At 41.0% G+C, this 10,556-nt stretch overlaps 1 long non-coding RNA gene across 1 annotated transcript; it reads left to right on the top strand.

Annotated features, from left to right (window-relative positions):
• Positions 1 to 5,763: 5,763 nt before the first annotated feature.
• LOC148116723 (uncharacterized) lies at positions 5,764 to 7,402 on the top strand. The gene is made up of 2 exons (XR_015733715.1): positions 5,764 to 5,888; positions 7,136 to 7,402. It is a non-coding gene; the product is annotated as an uncharacterized LOC148116723 (long non-coding RNA).
• Positions 7,403 to 10,556: the final 3,154 nt, after the last annotated feature.

Here is a 10,556-nt window from a genome sequence, read left to right as displayed (position 1 = left end):
GGGGCATCACTCTTCATCTTCATGCAGGCTTGGAAATTAATGGAATATAATAGAGAAATATAGTAAAGTCTCCCTTATTTGGCCACAATCTAAGACTGGATTGCAAATGAAATAGCAATAGCATTTATATACTGCTTCACAGTGCTTTACAGCCCCTCTCTAAGTGGTTTACAGAGTCAGCATATTGCACCCAACAATCTGGATCTCATTTTACCGACCTCTGAAGGATAGAAGACTGAGTCAACTTTGAGCCCGGTGAGATTCAAAATGCCAAATTGCAGACAGACAGCAGTCAGCAGAAGTAGCCTGCAGTACTGCATGCTAACTACTGCACCACCACGGCTCTTATTCATTGTCTTATCTAATACAACTAAGGTACATTACACTAGATATTAAATGATTGCCATAAAGGGGTGAAATCTAACAGGTTCTGGAGAACCAGTAGTGGAAATTTTGAGCAGTTCAAAGAACAGCAAATACTCGCCGGCCCCAGAGTGGGCTGGAAATGGAGATTTTGCAATACCCTTCCCCCAGGAGTGGGGAGGGAATGGGGATTTTGGAGTATCCTTCCCCTGGAGTGGAATGGGAATGGAGATTTTGCAATATCCTTCCCCTGGAGTGGAGTGAGAATGGAGATTTTGCAGTATCCTTCCCCTGTTATGCCCACCAAGCCACACCCACCAAGCCACGCCCATCAAGCCATGCCCACAGAACCAGTATTAAAAAAAAATTGGATTTCACCACTGCTGCCATGGCTAAGTGTAATGGAATGTGGGAATCACCTTGAGGTATGAGGGGAAGAGATACTTCTTAGGAAATAATCAGACATGAGAGGGCAGGCCCACAGTTGCTTAACAGTCAGAGGCAAAAAAACTTAGGAAGGACCTGCCCTAATTGATCAGACTGTTAGAAGTGACAGTGAGAGATTTGTACTTTCAGACTCGCAAGATTCTGTTAATTGAACCTTACCAGGAAGTAGAATTAGCTCATTTGGTCTTGTTTCCTATCTGATTTACCTGGCAGGGCTGATACTAAGAGTCCTTATTCCCCTAGTACAGGGGTGGGCAACTGTGGCCTTTTTACAACCTGTGGAGTTCAACTCCCAGAATTCCTGAGACAGCTTGGCTGTCTCAGGAATTCTGGGAGTTGAAGTCCACAGGTTGTAAAAGGGCCACAGTTGCCCACCCCTTTCTTAGTACCATAAACCAGTACATGTGACAATGAAGATTCTCATAGACATGAGGATGCAAACTGGCCATCAATCCTGTTTAGTGAATCCTGTGGAGACCATAAGGAATGGCCTTGTAGGACAGGAGGAAGAGCCACTAGCGAAGCAACAGTCAGATAAGCAAGGCTTGAGCCCAGGCCAAGAAACTAATTTGAGAATACATCTCAGACAAGCCCCTTCCTAGTTCACACAAATATAAATGAAGAGGGGGAAGCATATCTAGGCTTTTAAGTTTCTTTTGCTGAAGTTGTTATTTACATGACTTACATGACTTTGGTTATTTAGTCTGGCTTACCTTGTAGGCCTGACATGACATTGCCTAATTTGTGAGAGGGCTCGGGCAGTGGTGGGTTTCAAAATTTTTTACTACCGGTTCTGTGGGTGTGGCTTGGTGGGCATGGCATGGCTTGGTGGGCATGGCAGGGGAAGATTACTGCAAAATCCCCATTTCCTCCTAATCAGCTGGTACTCGGGAGTCAGAGAATAGATGGGGGAGGGGCCATTCACAGGTGGTATTTACCGGTTCTTTGAACTACTCAAAATTTCTGCTACCAGTTACCCAGAACTGGTCAGAACCTGCTGAAACCCACTTCTGGGCTCCGGTCTTGAGCTTTGTGATTTTGAGCTGCAGTCTGAAATTGTTCCCCAGAATGGTTTTTTTTCCCCCTGTTGGGAAGGCTTCACAACAGAGGCTTGGTTGGCTGTAGCTCCCTCCTTGCCGTCCTTCGCCGCAAAAAATGCAAAGGCATAGGAAGCCAACAATATAGCTGGACATGCAGAGAATGGAATGAGGAAGACCAAGGAGAAGATGCTGTTGAGCATCTTCTCAACAAGAAACAATAAAGAAACAATGATCAAGAAACAATAAAGGACAACTGCTCCTATTGAGGACAGAAAAGCTGATATGAGAGAATGTAAAGCAGAGGTGGATGATATCCATAGGTTCCCAACCTGCTGTTATGATGATTAGGAAAGGTTGGAACTGGAGTTCCAACTGTCTCCAGAGGGCAATATTTCTAAAGGGCACAGTATGTCTCCTTTGGACTCTGTAATGATGTTCCTCCGTTTCTTGATAGTGCAGCTGAATCTTTCTCTGCCACCGAGGGTAAAATTTTTCATAAAACTAGCTCAACAGCTGCTAATAAGAAATGAAAATTACTTGTCTGGAGATTAATTTGCTGCTATGGTTAAGGACTTTTCAACCAATTAGTGAAACAGTGGGGGAAAGCCACAAATATTAAAGCCTATCACATTCAACAGCAACATTCTCACTGAATTTAAGCTGAAATTTAATTACACTCATTGGAGTTAGACATGTTTTTCTTAAATACATTTGCATGCCATGTACTGGTACGGTTATTTTTCAAAATGAATGAGGACCTCCAGAATATATGGATAAAAAGCATCAGGGAATGACTCACAAGTCTCTGCAGAGGTTCCGCTGGAGATCTTGCTTTGGACAGGCAGATCCAGCAGTGGGATGCTGGGGGTTCGCAGGGGTTTGGAAGAACCTCTAGTTAAGATTCTGTGCAGTTCAGAGAACCTCAAATCCCACTCCTGACTGGCCCGGCTCACCCAGCCCCTCCTGTCCCCTCCCAGGAGTCCCCACGTGGCTCGTTTGGATGCAGGTAAGTGCAGCGCGTGCACGGAGGCTCAGGGAGGGCAAAAAACGGGCCCATTTCCAGCCTCTAGAGGGCCTCTGGAGCCTGGGGAGGCCGTTTTCTCCCTCCCGGAGGCTCAAGGAAAGCCTCCAGAGCCCGGGGAGGGCAAAAACAACCCCCACCATGGTGCAGGAGGCTGACATGGCCACGCCCACCATAGCCATGCCCACACAGCAACAGGGCAGAGAACCCCTTGCTAAATTTTTTGAAGCCCACCCCTGGTCAGATCCATACCTGATTCTGGTTTCGCATCACTTACTTTAGAGAGGGAGGGAGGGCATTATATAAAGTGACTGACTGATGACCAGCTTTTCATGAGCTTGCAGAAGATTCTATGGAAGTCCAACATGTTTTACCATTCAAACTGTCGATTTCTCTCTTTTTTGGGGTGGGGGGGAGGTGAAGCAGAGAAAATGGTGGCATAAGCCACTAAAGTGCCTATCATCCATGTCCTAATGTCCCCTTTTATTCATATCCCTTTCATGTATTCATAATCATGTTTATATTTATATCTGTTATCTAATACACGCTTGACAAAATAAATTAAAAAAAAAAATAAAAATAATAAAAAAGGCCCTGAAGGAAAAGTTGCCTGTCTACATCAACTGGAAATAGCCATTAAGCACATGGAGGATTCATTCATCCTGGACCATTAACCATACCGTTTACTGTAAGAAGCTTGTCAGATTTTATATTCTTTGCAACTCTTGTCTTTAGCCGGAAAGTACTCTTTAAATACCTGAACAATTAAAGTTGACCCACATTTGCTCGGGTCTCGAACCCAGATTGTCTGACAAGCTCAGCATCTTTAACTCCTGAGCCATTCCACCACCCCCTCCAGAACTTTATAAGCAATTGTCAAAACCCAAGAACATATCCTATTTGATTTGTCCTTTATGTGATGTATCACAGCATATAGGAAGCACCCAGAAAACTTTCACAGGCCTTGAAGAAGCAGGTTTGAACCTGATTAGTCATTAGATTAGAAACCATCAGGGAATCCCAGCCCTATGGATTAGACTGGGAAGTTGAAAGCAACAATCTGGAAGAAGATGTTATTTCCATAATGTTGTCCAGAAAACAACCAGATGTGGTCACCAGAAGTTGAGCTTGACTCTTAAAAAAAAAAAAGATCCAGCAGATGGCAGCACATAAATAAACTTGGTTGACTTAAAAGGTTAAGCAGGGTTAGATCTGGTTAGTCTTTGGATGGGAAGTCACCAGGGCTGCAGACAAGAAGGAGAAATAAATCAATCATTCCAGAAAAAGGCACTTCCAGAGAAAACCTGTCCATGAAGACATCAAGACTGAAGTTCACTTTGAAGAACATCACTGACTTTAACTGATCTGTTTCTCTTTCTCCTGCTATGAATATGTCCCTTCTACCACTCTTTCTTTCTACATTCTGCTACTGAGACACAAATCTTCCTGGCTGCATTTAAGCCTTTAGACCTGCATCATCAAAATCTTAGTAGACCTACCATTCAGAGGTGAAATTCAGCAGGTTCTGACTAGTTCTGGAGAACTGGTAGCGGAAATTTTGGATACTTCAGAGATCCTGTAAAAACCACCTCTGACTGGTCCTGCCGCCATCTATTCTCTGCCTCCTGAGTCCCAGGTGATCGGGAGGAAATGGGGATTTTCCAGTAATCTTCCCCTGGAGTGGAGTGAGAATGGAGATTTTACAGTATCCTTCCACTGCTACACCCACCAAGCCACACCCACAGAGCCGGTAGTAAAAAAAAAATTGAATCCCACCACTGCTACCATTCTCTGTTGGACAAACAGCAATTGTCTCACTTTATCTTTTGCAATTCTACCATTGTGATTAGGGATGTGATGCTAGCCCAGTAGTAATTAGCTTTTTCTTCTGGTAAGGGGAGGGGGGGAAATAAAATGGGATCAAGTCATTGGTTATTTGGGAGAAAAATGTAAAATGCAATCAAATAAAATATTTGTATAATGTAAATATTTTTAATGCAGTACGTTTTACCACAATATTCCTGAAGCTGATTCTAGAAGTACGGCTGTCACTCTAAGTGGGAAAAAAATCCTAGCATGCACATTTATGACTCTCCCTCTCTCTTTCCCTCTCTCTCTCTCTCTCCCTCTGTGTGTGTGTTTGTGTGTGTATTGGACATATGGTATCACAGAGAGACCAGCTCATCTCCTTTTGGCAAGCCTTGTCAGCATGTAGTAACCTCAGCCAGTCTTTCTGTCTCCTTCTGTGGGTAGCCTCCTTCAGTTGTCATGACAACCAGTCCCTCCTTTTCAAAGAGGCACAGAGAGCCAGAGACTGACTGGTGAACCTCCTTCCTTCTATTGGGCAGCATCAACATGAAGTCACAATGGCAGCTTTAGCGCTTATCTTTTCCTGACTCTCATTGGAGCATTGTTGGCACAACTCTCTTTGTCAGCCTTAAAGCAAGGAGGCAGCATCATTTGTGGACAGTGCATTTCTCACCGAGGTGGACATAGTCAGGAGTAACTGGTCATCACCTTTTCTTCTGTTGGAACATTTATTTCACTGAAAAGGATAACTCTGGATGGAGAAAGGGGGGAGGGGAAATTGAGAAGACATGCAGGCAAACCAGTTCTTTCTAGCATTGAAGATTGATTAATTAATTTTGATTAATTTTCTATGCCACCCATTTTACTGATACAGATGTCACCTAGTCTGGTAATGAAACATCGGAAAGCAAACAATCAAGTTTAGAGAGCACCAGGGAACTAAACATTTCAACCCTGAGTTACATACAGATATTTATTATAAAAAATGCCTGCAGAATTTAGTACCCCTTAGTTCTATAGATATAAGAAGATATATCTTCCTATAGATGTAAGATGGGCTGAATCATGAAGATTTACAGCTGATCCTACATTCTTTGGAAGGATGAACCTATACAGATTCTAGAAATTGACTCAACCAAATTTGTCAGCTCTCAGTCTTTAAAGTGGCTCTGGATCAGCAAAGAAGCAAGATCAGAGAGTATGATTCCGTATGTCCTAGGTTTAAATCATTTTTTTAAAATGAATAATAATGACTTCCTGTATACAATTACAATACTATTGCTTTGATGTTATAGAAAAAAGTGCAAATAAAGAAAATTCTCTCTCTCTCTCCTTCAGTAAGTGAAATGAAATACAATTTTTCACCTTTATTCCTAATTGTTACTTGTAGTATCATTTGCATTGATTCAAAAACACTCTTCCTTTCTAATTTTGGAATCATTACAAGTATATATAATGTAGTTTATTTTATTTTTATTTTATTTTATATTGGATTTCTATACCGCCCTTCTCCCTGAGGACTCAGGGCGGTGTACAGCCAGATTAAAAAACATGCAGAACAAATATTAAAAACAATTAAAAGATATATAAATTTGGCCCAATTAAAACTCATTTACCAATTAAAAACGTTTAAAACATTTAAAAACAGTTAAAAATTTCATCTTAAGCCAGCCCGGCTTGTTTAAATAAATGGGTTTTAAGGGCGCGACGGAAGGCACTGAGGTCTTGGATTCTCCTTATCTCTGGGGGGAGCTGATTCCAGAGGGTAGGTGCCCCCACAGAGAAGGCTCTCCCCCTGGGGGTCACCAGCCTACATTGTCTGGCTGATGGCACCCCGAGGAGGCCCTCTCTGTGGGAGCGCACGGGTCGATGGGAGGTCGTTGGTAGCAGCAGGCGGTCTCGAAGATAGCTAGGCCCTATGCCATGGAGCGCTTTAAAGGTGATAACCAACACCTTGAAGCGCACCCGGAAGACAACTGGGAGCCAGTGCAGCTCGCGCAGGAGCGGTGTTACATGGGAGCGCCATGCTGCTCCCGTCACTACCCGCGCTGCTGCGTTCTGGACCAGCTGGAGCCTCCGGGTGCTCCTCAAGGGGAGCCCCATGTAGAGAGTGTTGCAATAGTCAAGGCGATGCAATACATTGTATTAAATCATTACATTAAATACTCATATGTGTATGCATGTGTGTAGAAGAGAGAAAGAGGTCCGTCTCCGTGTTGGGGGTGGGGGTGGGGAGTGGGGGAGGAATGCATATAACTTCTTGGGCTGAAAACCACTATTTACTCTTAGAGCTTTTCACACTTGCCCATACTGTTAAAAATTCTGATGATGATGTAAGAGATGCATTGATTATGAGTAGATTCTTTCAAGTAGTTCTCTCTCTCTCTCTCTCTCCCTCTCCCTCCCTCCCCCCCCTCTCTCTCCCTCCCTTCCTCCCTTCCTCCCTCTTTTCCAGGCTGAAAAGAAAACATGAAATAAAGAAGAGTTGCTTTAAAGATTAGCAGTGTTTGCTTTGGTTAACTTTTCAGAATAATTTTTGCAGCACATCCACTCCTACTGAAGGACTTGAATGTGGAGAAACAGACTAATTGGATAAAATAGATCTGAGCATGCACCAGAAATTATTCTGAAGTATTTTTAGATGTGATCTTACTGGGAAAATAATACAAAACAAGTCAACAGCCTGATTGCAACCAAAATAAAGATATAGTTTATGACTTGCTGCTTGTCTGTGATGTGTTTGTGGTATTTGGCAGGATTTTTCTTCAATCAAGTAACTCCTGAAATTGTATGAACATTTTACCTGCCAGGGTTCAAAAACTGAACAGGCCGAAGTACAGCAGCCTTATCTAGATTTTAAAGACTTGCTAACCTTTACATAAACAAAATATGTTTTCTTGTCCAAACAATGACCTTATTGTTTAGGCTGTACATGGCCAGCTCTCTTAGGAAATGGATGAATTGTGGGTCTGTCACTGCTATTTTGGTCCACACCTAACCTGAAGGAATTCCTCTGAAGCATTTGCCTTTAAGCAAAACATATTGCAAGTGACAACTTTCAAAATGGATTTGCTGTACCACCATGGCAGATGGATGTGTTTCTCGCTGCGTAATTTTAAAATGATCGGCCATCATTTCTATTATATTACAGGGAGAGCCAGTTTGATCTAGTGGTGAAGGCACAAGGCTAGAAACCAGGAAAATGTGAGTTCTAGTCCTGCTTTAGGCATGAAAACCGGCTGGTGACTTTGGGCCAGTCACTCACAGTCAGCACATGACATCAGGCTCAGGCAACTAGCCAGTTGATCAATTCCTGTCACAATCAATGGATCGATGCTCAGTTGAGTCAAAAAAAGCAGACCCTCAACTCGTAGGAATACATTAGGAAAGCAAAAGACATTTCTATTACTGATGTATTTCAACAATAATTATTTCTATGCTATTTGTTTTTCCAGGGAATCCAGAACACAAGAACAACGATCCAGTAAGAGCAATGTGTGGCAAACCAGAGTTATAAAAACAAACTAATAGCATCTCCTTCTGAAGTATATTGTAGCAATCTGAATAATTAATGGCTCATTTCTATAATAATAAGATTTCATAGAGAGTATTACTGCAAGACATTACTAAACGATAATTATTTATCTACTGTTAATCTGTCTGAATGAGACTCAGACTGCTTTCCAAACAGATCTGATATTGTTAAATACATTCCTGTTGGCCAATTTTTCAAAGGGCTCAGAGCAAAACACAGTAGCCGGATTTCTTTATGGCAATAGTTTAAAAACTTCAGGGATCATGAGCAACTGGAGAGGTTATAAGTTTTAAAACTGTTTGTCTCTGCTATGAGACTTGGATTTTGGTTTATTACTAAACTTGTAAATTGGTTTTCCATCTGCTTGCTTTTTTTAAAATAGAGACACAAGGGCTCCATGAATCACCAACAGTATTGAATTCCTTACATTGTTATTATTTCTATTAGAGAATGCTAGTCTGAAAATTCTTCTTGCATATGTATTTATTTATTTTACAGAATGTTTAAACTTAGCCATCAAAAACCTCTCATTGTGTCAAAAACATCGATAAAAGTTTTCACATTGCTTTGTTTGCGGATTGGCATTTTGAATTCAGTTGAATAGAGAAAACGCTCATATCTGTGGAGCATAAAAACTGACATCTGTTGATCATAGGACAGATTATTATCATATATTGATGATTTATTGACCCTGGCCACTAATGGGATAAGAGCCTTGGTACTACAGTGGTTTAAAGCACCCTGTTATTAACACAGCTGCCTGCAATTTACTGCTGGTTCGAATCTCTCCAAGGCTCAAGGTTGACTCAGCCTTCCATCCTTTCTAAGGTAGGTTAAATGAGGACCCAGTTTGTGGGGGCAATAAGCTGACTTTGTATAAATATACAAAAGTATGAAGGCTATTGCTTAACGCACTGTAAGCCGCCCTGAGTCTCCGGAGAAGGGCGGCATATAAATCAAATTTAAAAAAAAAAAATGGCTAGGTTTGTCTTTTCTCAAAACGAATCTTGTATTTCATGTAAATTTATAACCAATTGGGACCAGAATTTCTTTTACTAAGCAAGGCAGTTGTAAGGTGAGTCATGTCCAATTTTACAATCTTTTTTGCTGCTCTTGTTAAACAAATCAGTGCATTTGTTAAGTGAATCAGATAGTCATTAAATGAATCCAGTTTCCCGCATTGACTTTGCTTGTTGGAAACTGGCTGGGAAGATTTCAAATGGCGATTCCATGACCCCAGGGTGCTGCAACCATTGTAAATATAAGCTCATGGCCAAGCACCCGAATTTTGATCCTGTGACCATCATAAGTGCAAGGACCAGTTGGAAGAAACTTTTTTCAGTGTTGTTGTAACTTTGAATGGTCACTAAATGGAAGATTGTAAGTTGAGATCTACCTGTGGCACTACTGTACATCTTAGACTATGGAGTATTTGTAGAAATGTGTGTATCAGTGAAATTCAAAATGAAATTGCATTTCTAGTTTCCTAAAATGTAATCTTTTCTATTGGGAGGTAAGAGCCTTGATAGTACAGTGGTTTAGTGCACCCTGTTATTAACACAGCTGCCTGCAATTTCTACTGGTTCGAATCTCTCCAAGGCTCAAGGTTGACTCAGCCTTCCATCCTTTCTAAGGTAGGTGAAATGAGGACCCAGTTTGTGGGGGCAATAAGCTGACTTTGTATAAAATATACAAAAGAATGAAGGCTATTGCTTAACGCATTGTAAGCCGCCCTGAGTCTCTGGAGAAGGGAGGCATATAAATCAAATAAAAAAAAAAAGAGAAAATGTAGAGATGACCAATATACTGTTAATGCTAATAAAAGCAAACTTAAATCAATGAAATATTTTGAGAGTTACATATCTTTTGGTTTCACAAATCTGGGGGGTTATTTTGAACCGTGGAAGAACATATTTACGATATTGTTTGTTGTCTGCTGAGGATATGAAATCAAGCAGATTAAAACATTCTCCAGAGACAAGTCATGTAAAAACATTATATGATTACTTCACTGTGTCATTTGATAAAGAGATCAAAAATTAATTATTGAAATTTGGTGGTATATTTCTTACTCGATCAATTCAAATCCCAATTAAATCCTTCCTGGAGCACGACATTCGTTATCATTGTAATTTGTGGCAGTTTAGCAAGATTTAGGGAAAGCATGAGTCTTTAAAGAAAGGATGAATCCATCAGCTTTGTTTTCACCAAAATTCATGGGCTTTTTAAAAAAATTAAAAAACAGATTCTGTACATTGTATGAACAAAAATAAGAAAGCTGTTCTTAGAAAAAAAATAACAAAATGGAATTCTCTTATTTGCCTGTTCTAATCAAGACCAT

This window comes from Pantherophis guttatus, chromosome 1 (genome assembly GCF_059756535.1).
Source record: "Pantherophis guttatus breed Tessera chromosome 1, ASM5975653v1, whole genome shotgun sequence".
Classification (NCBI taxonomy): Eukaryota; Metazoa; Chordata; class Lepidosauria; order Squamata; family Colubridae; genus Pantherophis; species Pantherophis guttatus.
Note: the sequence above shows the minus strand (reverse complement) of the source record. Positions and strands in the feature narration are given on the sequence as shown.